The sequence below is a fragment of the Tachypleus tridentatus genome, chromosome 4 (assembly GCF_004210375.1).
Source record: "Tachypleus tridentatus isolate NWPU-2018 chromosome 4, ASM421037v1, whole genome shotgun sequence".
NCBI lineage: Eukaryota > Metazoa > Arthropoda > Merostomata > Xiphosura > Limulidae > Tachypleus > Tachypleus tridentatus.
In genome coordinates, this window is record NC_134828.1 from 78,470,448 (window position 1) to 78,484,975 (window position 14,528).

A 14,528-nucleotide genomic window follows, 5' to 3' on the forward strand; every position below is an offset into this window, starting at 1 on the left:
TGCGACGGAGATTCGAACCCGCAACCCTTGGATTACGAGTCGAGTGCCTTAACCACAGGGCCATGCCGGACCTATCAAAAATTTAATATTATAATTAATTGTATTGTTTTTAGAAAGTCGTAACTGTAGATAAACCTGAAAGATAGCATATTCGTGAAAAGCAGCAAATGTACTTCTGACGACCAGGAAGACCACCACAGAAGAGTCACGTTTCATTTATTTCCATCGTGACAAAGATACAAAACACAAAGTACATGTGCACAAGTAGCTATTTCAGAATTCTTACATATAGCGCTTATTTGTTAGGAAACGTGACTTAAAAACAGATATACTTACATTACCTTCCGATTTTCTTTTATAGGCGTAGATTTTACTAAACTCAACATAACAGCTCTATAATGAATTACTTTATAAAACCTCACTAGTCCTAGAAAAATATTCAACAAGAACTAGATTTTTACTTGTATTTTTATGCTGATGAAAACAAGTTCAAATATAATTATATAAAGTGCATTACACATTTTTTCATAAGTTTCTATAAAAAGGGGTTCATTTGGACGCATAGAAATAAAATTTATATTTCAATATTACATAAAGAAGTCTATTAATACTAAAAAAACTGTCAACTTTTGAAAATACAGAAAAGGGCTGGTTTGGTTTGTTTTGAATTTCGAACAAAGCTACTCGTCCCTAATTTAACAATGTAAAACTAGAAGGAAGGCATTTAGTCATCACTGTCCACCGCCAACTCTTGTGCTACGTTACTGTCAACGAATAGTGGGATTGACGGTCACATTATAAAACCCTCACGGCTAAAGAGACGAGCATGTTTGGTGTGACAGGGATTCGATCCCGCGATCCTCAGATTAGGAGTCGAGGACCTTAACCACCTGGCCATGCCAGGTCTACATAAAAGGAATGATCAGTTAAAATAAAATATAGATATCTTATAAAAATATATGAAATACTCTTTAATGCAAGACTTCCACTTCCGTTATTTTAAGCGGATGACAAACGAAAGGCGTTATTCCTTACGAATGTTGTGGAAGACAGAGGAAGGTGATAAGCCTTATGACTGTTTTCACTGAAGGCACAGATCATATAAAAAATAAAAATTCATATTCACAAACTACTTCACTACGATGTTTCTGAGCCTACATTACACTAGTTTCAGTGAATGCACAGTATCACATCCAACAACGATTACCCTAATTATTCAAGTTGTGCAAATACAATAATTCGTGTAAGTACATGCTCTAACATCCGACGAAAACCCTTTCAAGAAAGATTAGAACAATGTTGTTGAAAGGTATTATCATTGCAACAACTAATTACAGGAATATATTTCCTTATCATTGCTCAGAGAGGATCTACAGGCGTTTCTACTCAGTTGTTTCTGTTTTTGTAAAATATATCCATATCAGTAAATATATTTACAGATATCTTGTTATGTTTTAGCATGTAGCAGGTTTTCAAAATATATTGACAACTGAAAAAACGCAAAAGAACATTATTGATTTTAACTTGTAAAATACCTATCATCATTGAACGTTACGACGCGAAATGTTAAACGAACGTGAACAACTAAATTGCTACTACCAGTCAATTTAAAACCCTAACATTTAAACTAGAAATTCGATTTAAATTGTAATACTGGGTCGTTGTAAACTATCCCAGTAACTTCATGTTCGAAAAGTATGGTATATTCTTGGCAATACGCTTGGTGATAAAATAATTCAGTTTCAAAACGGGAGGACCGGACTAAATATATTAATAAAAATGCTTCAAATAATAAGCAATAACAACCAGCACCCGTGCATCGATACTCTTCGACAGCGTCCGAATCTCTAGTCGGTTGTCTTCAAAAATCAGAATAGAGGGCAGTGATCGATACCATACTAAAATGCAGAAACTTCCCGTGCCTGTGGGACCGAGCCCTGAATCGTTAAAAATATCTAGCGACGCCTCTGCTTCAAATTACCATGTGTTCTTATTACAACTTATAACATTTATACCAACTGAAAATGTTATTACCCAGAAATATCATTGACCACTTTTAAAATTTAAATACCAAGTTAAAATTGTTTGTTTTTTTAATTTTGCACAAAGCTACTCGAGGGCCATCTGCGCTAGCCGTCTCTAATTTTGCAATGTAAGACTAGAGGAAAGGCAACTAGTCATAACCACACACCGCCAACTCTTGGGCTACTCTTTTACCAACGAATAATGGAATTAACCGTCACATTATAACGCCCCCATGGCTAAAAGGGCGCGTGTGTTTGGTGAGACGGGGATTCGACCCCGCGACCCTCAGATTACACTACACAACAATTTATTTTTTAAAGTTTTGCTTCCTGAAAAGTTTTTGCTGATTGTGACAGGTACCTGGTTGGTATGCACAAATATAGTTTTGGTTTTGCTTCATCATGTAGGAACTCTGAGAAATAGACAGTTAACTGTTTACCGGAAATAACGTATTTAATTGCGTTTGTGTTTCTAATACGCTATTAAGTTCAACATAATTAAAAAAATGTTTTGCTCCTGATTTTCGTTTGTATTCAATGTCCAGTGCATCACGTTGCAGTGTCCAACAGTAGTCAGCAAGCATTGACGGATTCCAGTTACCCTGATATCGTTTTTCCATTGTAGCAATGTCCTGGTGAAACTGAAGATTTCGATGAAACAGTATGTGATGGGCAAATTTGGATGTGATTTTCGTGATCAGCAGCCAAAAATCTATAAGGAACACCCAACAGTGTTCAAGAAACAAAAACTTTGTGCAGTGTTATGAGTCGAGTGCCTTAACCACCTGGCCATGCCGGGCACCAAATTATAATTGGCCGGAAGTATTGTAATGAATAGCGTTCCAGACTATGGATTCGAAAATCTTTGACTCATGTCATTTTGTCACAAAATTGCGATTAGTATTTTGGGGTATAGGTGCATAATAAGAGTTGAAGTAAAATCCTACCACTTAATTAATCAGGAGTAGGCGGGGAAGGGATCCTGTTGATTAACTAACTATCTTCTCTTTATTCTACGATATCAAAATTTAGAATGGCTAGAGAATGTAGCTCTTGTGCAGTTTTGCTTGAATAACCGAAACAAAAAAACAAAAACAAAACCACAACGACTGCATAACGTTTAATCATGTTGCAAACAATTTAAATAATCAGTTTGCAATAAACATACTAACAGAATATATAACTTTCAAATAAATGCATAAAAGCGCGCTAATAATACAAATACAAAATGAATTTGAAACATCCTCTTTTTAATACGTTAAATGTCTTCAAAGACATTATAACAGGTGTCTTAGATAAACATTAAGACATATTAAAGTGATCTAAATGATATATGATTGTTACTATTACTATTAAAAGAAAATTATATTTTTAATTTTTGGTACAGCCGTTTATCTTTATTTAACTAAACGACCCTTTTAAAAGGGTGACATCTGGCGATTAGTAATATGACTTTCTTTCTCCCGACCGCAGGGAAATTTTTGTTGGTTTTGTGACAGAGAAATATTCATGAGTGATTAAAAGTTGTAATTTACGCTTTAAGGATCTGACCTAGTGTTTTACGAAAATATTTTTATAACATAATTGACGCTAAGGGTTTTAACTTTCTTCTGTTACAACGTTTAGTGAAGCCTAACTAATTGCATCTGTTTATTATTAATCATTTGCAATCAAGAGTGATAAAAATATTAAAATCGAGCTACATGTTTTGGCAGTGAACATCAGGTAATCTAAACTAGTCTTATTGATTGTACTTTTCCATCCAGTTCCTTCGATCAACTTCAATCATGCAACATAAAATTATTCACAAAATTATTTCTGTTTGCTGTAACCATGACAACGTTCTCCACTCTTTAAGCCCAAATGGGCGTGTGACTATCCCACTTGTTGATGTATTTAAACACGCCCTCTAAGTGTTTTTGCAGTCACTTTAATTTAGGTAGATAATGTTATTTTTACTGACAAAATAACGATTTTGTTACTATAGCCACGACAATGACATTAACTCTGGAAAGGTTGTACTGGCTTCTCCTACCATATGTTTATCTGCTTTTATGTTGCAAGTCACTATTTGATCCTAAACACTAAATTGTGTGAGAATCACAAGTATAAAACATATATATGTTTGAAATACCAATCAAAGGGTTGAAATGTTGATATACGGTTCTTATCATTTTGTAAACTTGAGCAACTCAAATGACGAAACGAATACTTAGCTACCAAAAACACAAATATTCGAAGTGCAACTTGTTAGATTTTCTTAATTTTTAAACACAATTAGCTGTATATAACTTTGATGTACTTCAAGTATTATTCCTTCCATTTTTACTTATGTACAATTTGCATATTTGTTATAATCAATGTGCTCGTGCGCAACCACGGTCGTGGTTGTAAGATGAAATAAGCTGAAAAGGTGACGGAATGAAAAATAATTAAATATAGGAGTAAGGTACCGACATTCATAACAAAGAGATTTTATGGAGTGCATGGGACATGTTAAGTATTTTTTTACACAAAGTAGTTTAAATTACAACCAACTTTTCCTATAAATAATCACAAATTCAAAGCTACTTTTCATCCTATTATCTTGGTTATTAGATATATTAGCTATAAATTCAAATCTTAATAGTTTTAATCATAACATAACTGAAGTTTGTGCTTCCGTACAAGAAAATTATATATACATGACTGCCTGTAAGTGCGTGCGTTCATTCGTGTTAAGTCAGCTTAACTAAATGAAACAAAAATATTTAGAATATAGATTTGGGCCAGGAGTACCTTGGTGGTCGGTTTGCTTGGACTATGAATCTGAGAGGGGTCGGATCCCGTTGCAGCAAAAACTCTAAGGCCGAGATAAAGATGAGCGAATTAACAGTATCTACCACCAACTCTTGGGCTTCTCTAATCGAATAATATGATTTGACTGTCCCACCTATAACACACCCATGACCTCATATTGTGATATATATATATGATGACGAATCATATACCGTGCCACTAAGGGCTTTTTTCAGATGCATATACATTAACTAAAGTTTTAAAAATAAACAAATAAACCTATGTCACAGACAAACATTAACGTAAACGCTTTAAATTTTGATGTATGAATAAGTATACATACCGAGGAAGATACTATACTTCAAAAGCAGCATTCTATTTATAAGATATAATTAATTGTGGGATAAAATGAAATTCTCTCTCTTGTATTTCATATTGTAGAGTTTCTATATAAAATTCGACTTTACATTTAAAACAGTAACATAATGGTGGTCACTATTTTAATTTTCATAGTTAAATAAAAAACATTATAAAGCTGTGAAAGCAGTGGTAGTTGGCGCTATGATTGTACGTAAGTTTTGGCACTAGTTAACAACAAAACGTACTTCCAAATAGGTTTCAAAAGAACGCCGACAATGAAGCTTTCGTAAATCTAAAAACGATTCCGTATTACTGAAAACTGATCTTATTTATTTATTATTATCTTGTTTGGTAAAGTTGAGAAGGGTGTGAATATAGCATTGAAAAATCCTAGGACTTAAAGAAGAATACACAAGTTTCTGGAGCAAGTGCGAAACGTATCACACAACGGAGTCCAAGACGATGGATGAAAATACACTCTAACAACTATGTACATGGACAATCATACAAAGAATACAATCAAGAAGAATTTATGAAAGAATGAGTAGAGATTTATATGTCTATTTATATGTAATGTCTTTCGGAAACTAAAGTAACATAGTTCTGAGAAGGATAAAAACTATTAAGAAACACGGTATAACATACGAAGTTAAAGGAAAATATTTATTTAGCGTTATAGACCAAAATAATCAGTTGTAAAATTAATACAGAACAAAAGTAAAGTATTTTGGCAGACACACAGAAATAAAGCACGTGTAGAAATTTGACTTTAGAATTTGACAGTGTTTTTACTGAATCGATAAAAAACTTATATTCCGGTCAAGTTGGTATTTCTATATCAGAAAATGCAATATATTGTAACAAATTATATTCATTCATTCCTTTATTTATTGTCCTCACCATAACATGAATTCCTGTGAAGAACAGATTATGTAATGACGTAATCCACTCTGATTCACTAAGTTCTTCCTGAAATAATATAATTTCTCCGACTTCATGGCCCAGTGCTATTTGAAATAGTCAATCAACTATTGTAAGTAGACCTTATATAATGATGGTTCGATGTTTGTTCGGTTTAGATATATGCTTACGCATCATATAGTGGTAATGTATAGATGTATAGCCTTTTTAGTTATCTATACCAAGAATAATATTCCATATACACCCTCGACATAAAAATTGATCGTTGATAAAAGTCATTAAAAATGTGTATATGAATTCTAGTTATCACTGGGTCAAATTTTATAAAACCTTATTCACAAAAAACAAAAACGAAAAAAATGTAATTATTGTTATCACGGAGAAAAAATAATGATAAAATAAGTTATAATCTGATAAAAATATACCACTTATATACAAATGGAAGTACTGGAGATTTGAGATAATCTTGAAATATACAAATATTTTGTTTTCTGAAGGAAGTGTGAAATTTATTCCAGCAATTTTTGTGAATTGAAGTTAATAAATTATTTATGTACAAACACTAAAAATGTGTGTTTTCTTATAGTAAAGCCACACTGAACTATCTACTGAGTCCACAGAGGGGAATCGAACCGCTGATTTTAGCGTTGTAAATCCATAGACTTACCGCTGTACCACTAAAAATGAGAGAATTCCTTATCAATCAGTATTATCTCTTCATTTATGTTTACTTACACCACAAACAACTTGATACATTTAAATGGTTCATTGCAAATGGCTGTAGTCGACTGACTCCTTGCGCTGATGTGTCTGTTGATAAGTCTAGAAGACTGTATGTAATACTAATCGTTGAAAAATGTTGTTTTTTTTGTAATTGTACTAAACATATTGCGTTTCTCATATACCAATGTAAAGATATGCTTTAAACATCAATGCTGCGATTTCGAATTTCTAGATCTTTTGTTCATAGTTTTCATGTCATTTATTCGCAAAATTATTTATTTCAATAAATTTGTTACTTATATTCTTCCAATAACTATCACTAGGACATAGTGGTATAAAAATACAGTGATGGAAAATACTTCCATCAGTTATTTTTGGAAATTTTTGAGAACTATCTTAATTATTCTTTTATTTATAAAGGTGGGGAAAAATTATGTTAAGGGGATCGGTTAGTAAAAGTTTGATTCACAGAAAGGCGAAAATGATAGGAGTTATCAGTTTATCGTTTTCCAAAGGAAACAACAAAAGTGGCATTTCGAATAAACATTTAAACGCTTGAAATATAAATAAAGTTTATTCGTTTTGTTTTTATTTAATAATAAAAATCCATAAATTAATTTTTATTTAAAAAATAACGAGTTTACAAGTTACGTAACAATAAAAGCACACGTTTCTACTTCCTTTATGAATCATCAAAATCGCACTGACATTAGGCTTAAAAATGGAAACACAGAACTTGAATATTGTATAATATTTTACGTCTTCCATCGAGCAGACAATTTTTGAATTGCTGTTGTACGTATGATTAATTATGAATTGTTCTTCCAGTTAAGGTGTGAAAATAAAGGCTAAGAAAAACTTTTGACTTAAACACCCTTTCAAATCTGTTGTGCCAAGTATTTCTATCATAAAATCTGAAAACCTCTAATAAAGAGGTTCCATTTAAGTCTACGAATTCTAATTTTTTATGTGCATTTGAACCTTCACCGATTGTTACATGTTATTAAAAAAAGTTTGTTATTCATCCTTCTACGATTCATGTTTGATACTACAGACAAAGGTTTGGGTGAAATTCAAAAACAAACAAACAATACCACAGACACAATACGGTACTATAGTTTGTTTGTTTGCTTGTAATTAAGCATAAAGCTACACGGGTATCGAAACCCGGTTTCTAGCGTTGTAAGTCCGCAAACACACTGCTGTGCCACTGGAAGGGAAGGTACTGTAATAACGAATTTTCAATCACTACAGATTTTATTTTTATTTTAGCCTTTTAGAAACAAAAGAAAGAGAGAAGTTTAAATTAGATCACTAGTCATCAGTCGAATACTTTATCAGAGTCTGGAGCATTAGCTTGATTTTATTTTCCAACAGGCTACTGAGTATCAACATATCTCAGTGTTATAGGTTTAGAGCCACTTAAACAAGAGTTTTATGTAGAGATAGTCGATTATTACTAGAAGTAGTCTAGGAGCCTTGACAGAAATTGGGTTGAGAGATGTTGTTTGATACTTTAAGGAAAGAAATGGAACATTTACACCCATCATTACGGAAAGAAAACTGCTAACTTTGTCGTGACTGTTGTGAAAATGTAGTATAAATAACAGGTTTCTGGCAAAACACAAAAAAGCTTTAACGTACTAGAAAAAAACAGAAAAACAACAGTACACCATAATCCAATTTACTCTTAGGAAAACTTAGTTGACTATTATGTTCTATACTTTCTATTTTGTTGTAAAACTATGCAAACATCTGTTTCTGTTAATATTTATGCCAGGATTTCGTACAAAGGATATACCTGAAATATGTTTTAGTAAATATTTCTGATTATTGTAACACAATCTCGTGCAAATGAACTAAATAATTAGCTGGTGCTTATCATAAAACGCTTGTCATGTTTATTCATAAATTCAGAACACAAACTATTTTAGCTTAATAAAATTGTAAATAAGAGTGTAAAGTATACTGATCGTATCATACAAATAATGACTGTTGTGCTCAGAACACTTTTATTAACAGAAACTTTAAAAACCTACCTAAGTGTTATTGTCAGATTTTCAATTATAGTTGATAAAGGAAATTACATTATTTTAGAAGAATGATAATATGAAACTGGTACTTAAGAAATCAAACTATTTGTCATTTGTAACTTTATTTCTTTATGAGAATCACCTTATATTTGGTACTTAATTAGCCAGAAAAAACGTTAAGAGCATTTCGAAAGCAAATTCCTTATCGAGTTTTGATTCTTACCTCCAGACATGCACTGATTTTTTTTTACTTGTGTCACTGCTCAGGAATCTTTAAACATAACGTTCAAAATCGGTATAGTTTTTGTTTCTCATGCCACAAAGTGTGCTAGGATTTAATTTATATTCCTCTATATTATATTGAACATATATGGAATAATTTTAGACAAAGTTTTCCCAGGTGAAATGATTGTTTCAATAACTGTCACTGAAAACAGTCGTTTTGAAAATTAACTTTCTGAAAAGAACAAGTTTCCAAATTCAGCTTAGACAGAGAAACTGAAAATACCGCCAGTGTTGTTTGATATTTGTTACGGTATCTTACAACCTTTTTAGGTAAAATTTTGCACATGATTACCAATCAAGCACCCATTTTCTCAAACATGACGCAATATAGGCATCTAAATGGGATATTTTGCATGAAATTTAACACATTTTACAACTACAAAAGTTGTACAAGTTAGGCTTTGGCATGGCCAGGTGGTTAGGGAGCTCGACTCGTAATCTGAGGGATGCGGGTTTGAATCCCCGTCACACCAAAGATGCTCGCACTTTCAGGCGTGGGGGCGTTTTAGTGTGACGCTCCATCCCATTCTTCGTTTGTAAAAGAGTAGCCCAAGAGTTGGCGGTGGGTATTAATGACTAGCTGCCTTTTCTCTAGTCTTACATGCTAAATTAAGAACAGCTAGCTTTGCTCGAAATTCAAACAGAAACAAATTCTACAGGTTAAAAAAAAACCAATAATAATTGGGGTTTAATTTAATTGAAAGTTAAGACAGAAATTATTTTACACAGTAGAAACTTTAAAACCAAACTATAAAACCTGTTTCATGCAAGAGTGAAACTACCATATTATATTTTAATTCTTAACGGATGAGATCAGTTTCCCCAACGTTTTCATGTTTTCCTATTTCTTATAAAAAACACTACTTACATGATGAATGGTGGGGCAGGAAATGTATAGTTTTATAATGCACTGACTGTGAATCCGAGAGTTCGTGGTTCGTGCATCGTTGTCATTAAAACGCACTCTGCACTTCTAGGTCCGTAGATGCGCTAGAAGAACGACGGTCAAAGCCCGTAGCCTAAGAGCTGGCAATGACTACTCTGATTGGTTGTATTCGGTCTAGTCTGTCATTACAGAAGTAGGTGTGGCTACGTGCAAATAATCTGAGTAGATAGCTTTGCGCAAAAAAAAGAGTAAACAAACTTACGTTATGAATTACCATGAATGTTTTACATTATTACTCATGAGAAGCAAACTAAGAAACTATCAAATTAAAATTAATATCTTAAAGCGAAATACTCCAAACACGTTTTATACAACGTTTCTCCATTAAAACTATATGCATGTACGCCAATTAAAACTTTATATCTATATACGATATTATTTTTATCCGCCATGAACAGTGCTCTAAAATTACACTCACTGAGTTCCGATGTACATTTTTAGAATAAAAACCATAATCTTCAAAGAGTCGTTTGATTACAGATAAGGCAGCAATAATAAAACGCTAATTGAAGTAACTTTGCCTCTTGTGTTATATAGTTAGAACTCTGTTTAATTTCACTTAAAAACATAAAATAAAACTGGGAAAGCTAAGTTAATACTGTTGTTGTTTTGAATTAAGCACAAAGCTACACAATGGGCTATCTGTGCTCTGTCCACCACGGGTATCGAAACCCGGATTTTAGCGTGTAACTCCGCAGACATACCGCTGAGCCACAGGGGGACACTAAGTTAATATAAGAAACACTTGCTCCTAAACCTATCAAATTTGAATGTAGTAGGTTATAAAGTGTTCATTTTGGAATTTTGCGCAAAGTTACACCAGGGCTATCTGCGCTAGCCGTCCCTAATTTAGCAGTATAAGACTAGAGTGAAGGTAACTAGTCATCATTACCCACCGCCAACTATTGGGCTACTATTTTACCAACGAATAGTGGGATTGACTATCACATTATAACGCCCCCGCGGCTTAAAGGGCGAGCATGTTTGGTGCGACGGGGGTTCGAATCCGCGACCCTCAGATTACGAATCGAACGTCTTAACCCACCTGGCTATGCCGAGCCTAGCTTATAAAACGTGCTGTTGTTTATTTAGGTTTTAGTTTATTCGCCCTCGGTGGCTCAACGGTATGTCTACAGACTCACATCGCTAGAAACTGGGTTTCGATACCTGTGGTGGGCAGAGCTCAGATAGCCTCCAATGGTATAGCAGTATGTCTCCGAACTTACAACACTATAAAATGAGTTTCGATACCCGTGGTGGGAAGAGCACAGATAGCCCATAATGGTACAGTGGTGTCTCCAAACTTAGAACACTATAAATCGGTTTTCGATACCTTTGGTGGGCATGCCATAGATAGTCCATTATGTAGTTTAGTGTTCAGCGTCAACCAACCAAAGAACGTCTTTAATTCAGTCTTCTTTATCATAAACTTGTGATAATATGAATATTTTTCTCGTTCCTACAATACTTTTGAGATTTTTGTCTTTATTATTTTGTAGTTTTGTTTAAATTCATGAAGGTTGCGACTCCCAACGTGCTTCATGTGCAATGAATTTCGCTTAAGACAGTTAGTTTTGTATGATATATACGTTTTAAATAGGAAATCTTACTTATAATCATCCCACAGGTCACAGCATTAATTCTCTAGTCCCTCGGAAACAGTAAATAAAATAAACTATGTTTGTAATCGGGTTCATCGTGACATCTTTCCATTGTTCTCTTAGACTTGTCCTTTGAATAAATATTGCAGGTCACGTCATCAACCCAATTTCATTGACCTTCTACACAGGTACAGCAGATTTATCTAATCAGTGTGAGGTAGTGGCGTCCCTGAATCTAGGCACGTAAGGGATTCACAGTGCGAGCTCTCGTGCTCAGTACAAGTTCGTTCGGAAGCAACACTAATCAATCGAAAAGTCTTGTTTGACGGTTAGTTTTAGTTCTACATCTATTGACCTTATTCCTATGGGTACTGTGAAAGTAGTACTACTCACGAGGTTAGTCTATTTCATTATTACGTTACATTGTGATTGAAACAAAAAAAATATGCGCGAGAGAAAATAAGAAAATTTATGACACGTTTTCACTGGATGAATGAATCACATTGAATTTCCATTTTGCGTATTACTTTTGGGTATTCGAGTTCACTGTCATGTTGAAATATTACTGAAGTCAAGAAGTGAATTCATTGTATGAAATTATTTGAAGAATAGTGTAGAACTTTGCTGAAATGTTATTTCTTTCTGAGTATAAAAACTTAAATTTGTACTACATATTCATGAGTTTAAACTAATACAAGTCCATTAGAGTTAAGAAATGGAACTGAAATTTTTCATGATTAATATATGAAACACAAAGTCACTTTTTGGAAAAAAAGTTTAGAATTGTCATCTTCAACCTGAACAGCACCTGACACGTGCAAAGGTTAAACGTTAATGTCAGTTTGTTTAGAGTTACGGAAGCTATTCCTGTGCTCTGCTCACCATGAGTATTGAAACCCGATTTCTAGTGTTGTACGTCCGTAGATATAATACTGTGTCACCGGGAAGGTTAGAGATTAGGTCAGAGATCCATATGGTTCAAGTACAGTCGTCTCTCGTCTGAGTTACTGATCAGATGAAAAGGCCCAACCGATAGTACCCAACGCAACAGGGGCTTTCATCGGCTCTTTGAAGCGAATAGTAAAATTCCCTATAAGTTATTCACAGCTGACAGTGTGAGGCATATTCTAAGGCATCACGTCTAGAAACTGTGAGTTCGACGCATCTCATTATTCTACGGTTTTATATCGGCTGTGGTTGTCACGTGGTATGCTGACTTGTATAACTAATTCAATGTAACGTTCTTAGTCCCCCGTAACTGATTTTCTCTCATTCTAATGTCTTAACTTAAGCAGTACAAACAACTATTTTCCTACTTTTATCTTTCTACGGAATATTACACATTTAACCAAACAATATTAACTGAAATATTAAAATTTAAAATTGTTAACCACCTTTAATAATGTTCTTTCCTCTATTTGATTTTACAAAGCACACAACTATGTCTACTTGGTAAGGCTTTCCAATACCAGTGAAATGTTGAGGTACTTTGATGACAAAATATAGGGTGTGCAGGACTCAGGATTCGCCAGTAAGTGGAGAAGCAAAGGATTCTTTGTAAAAGTTACGTTGCGGACAAAAGAAGAGACTCTACTACATGGCCAGATGGATTAAGGCGTTCAACTTGTAATCTGAGGGTCGCAGGTTCGAATCCCCGTCGCACCAAATATACTCGCCCTTTCAGCCGTGGGGGCATCATAATGTACGGTCAATCCCACTATTCGTTGGTAAAGAGTAGTTCAAGAGCTGGCGGTGGGTGGTGACGACTACCTGCTTTCCTTCTAGTATTACACTGCTAAATTAGGGACAGCTAGCGTAAATAGCCCTCGTGTAGCATTGCACGAAATTCAAACCAAACAAACAACCTATACTACATGTACAAAACGAAAACACAAATTTCTTAATTTAGACTTAAAAGACAAAGCGAGATACAACACACAAGTAAAATAATAAAAGAATAATACGATAACTGCAGACTGGACAAAAAAAATAAACTAAAAATAAGATTTGAGGGTAAACTGGAGCCGAAGTAAACTTGAAAACAAAATCACTTTGCGGCTGTTAGAAAGAGCTGAGAGATGCATTGATATCGAGCAACCTTTCTGAAGTTTATTGTCAAGGTTAACTGAAAAACTGAAGAATACTACAGCTAGAAAGGATATCGCACTTTACAATTCCTAGTACAGCGGTATGTCTCCGGATTTACAACGCTCAAATCAGGGGTTCGATTCCCCTCGGTGGGCTGAGCAGATACCCCTTTGTGGCTTTGCTATATGAAAAAAACACACACATACTTTACAATTCAACCGATCACCCTCAAGAGACCTAACAATAAAACGGTGACGGCTGTACAGTACGTATGACATCAAGGCAAGAAAATCGCTTTATGCAACTGAACCAGCCAATGATAAACATGGATAGAATTAACTTTTTTTGCTTGTTCATTCGTTTTTAAGCACAAAGCTACATAAAGAGTTATCTCTGCTCTACCCATGTCGGATATTGAAACCCAGTTTTTCAAGTTATAAGCCCTAAGACTCGCCCTTGAGTCACCGGAGAGAGACAACATTGACACTCAATATAAATACTTTCTTTGTTCTTAGTGCATCTACAAGTTTCCTGATCCTTGATTAATTGATTATTTGAAATTAAGCACAAAGCGACACAATGAACTATCTGTGCTCTGCCCAATACGGGTATCCAAACCCGATTTTTAGCAGTGTGAGTCCGTAGGCACAATTTTGTTTCACTACAAATTTCGGTAGAAATTTTTCGCAATGCATTTATCCGATCATGTAGTATTATATTAACCAAATCAACTGCTATTCAAGTTTTAAACCAGCATATTATTATTACG

General features: G+C 34.1%; 1 protein-coding gene across 7 annotated transcripts in view; it reads right to left on the bottom strand.

The window, feature by feature from the left end:
• LOC143249507 (small conductance calcium-activated potassium channel protein 2-like) overlaps positions 1 to 14,528 on the bottom strand; it is a 234,467-nt gene that overhangs the window by 122,138 nt on the left and 97,801 nt on the right. For 4 of the 7 annotated variants that reach the window (XM_076499477.1, XM_076499471.1, XM_076499472.1 and 1 more), the window contains one exon: positions 9,993 to 10,240. The exons of the other annotated variants lie outside the window; for them this stretch is intronic. The gene's annotated coding sequence lies outside the window, so the exon portion shown is untranslated. The remainder of the gene's footprint in view (positions 1 to 9,992; positions 10,241 to 14,528) is intronic. 7 annotated transcript variants of the gene reach the window in all.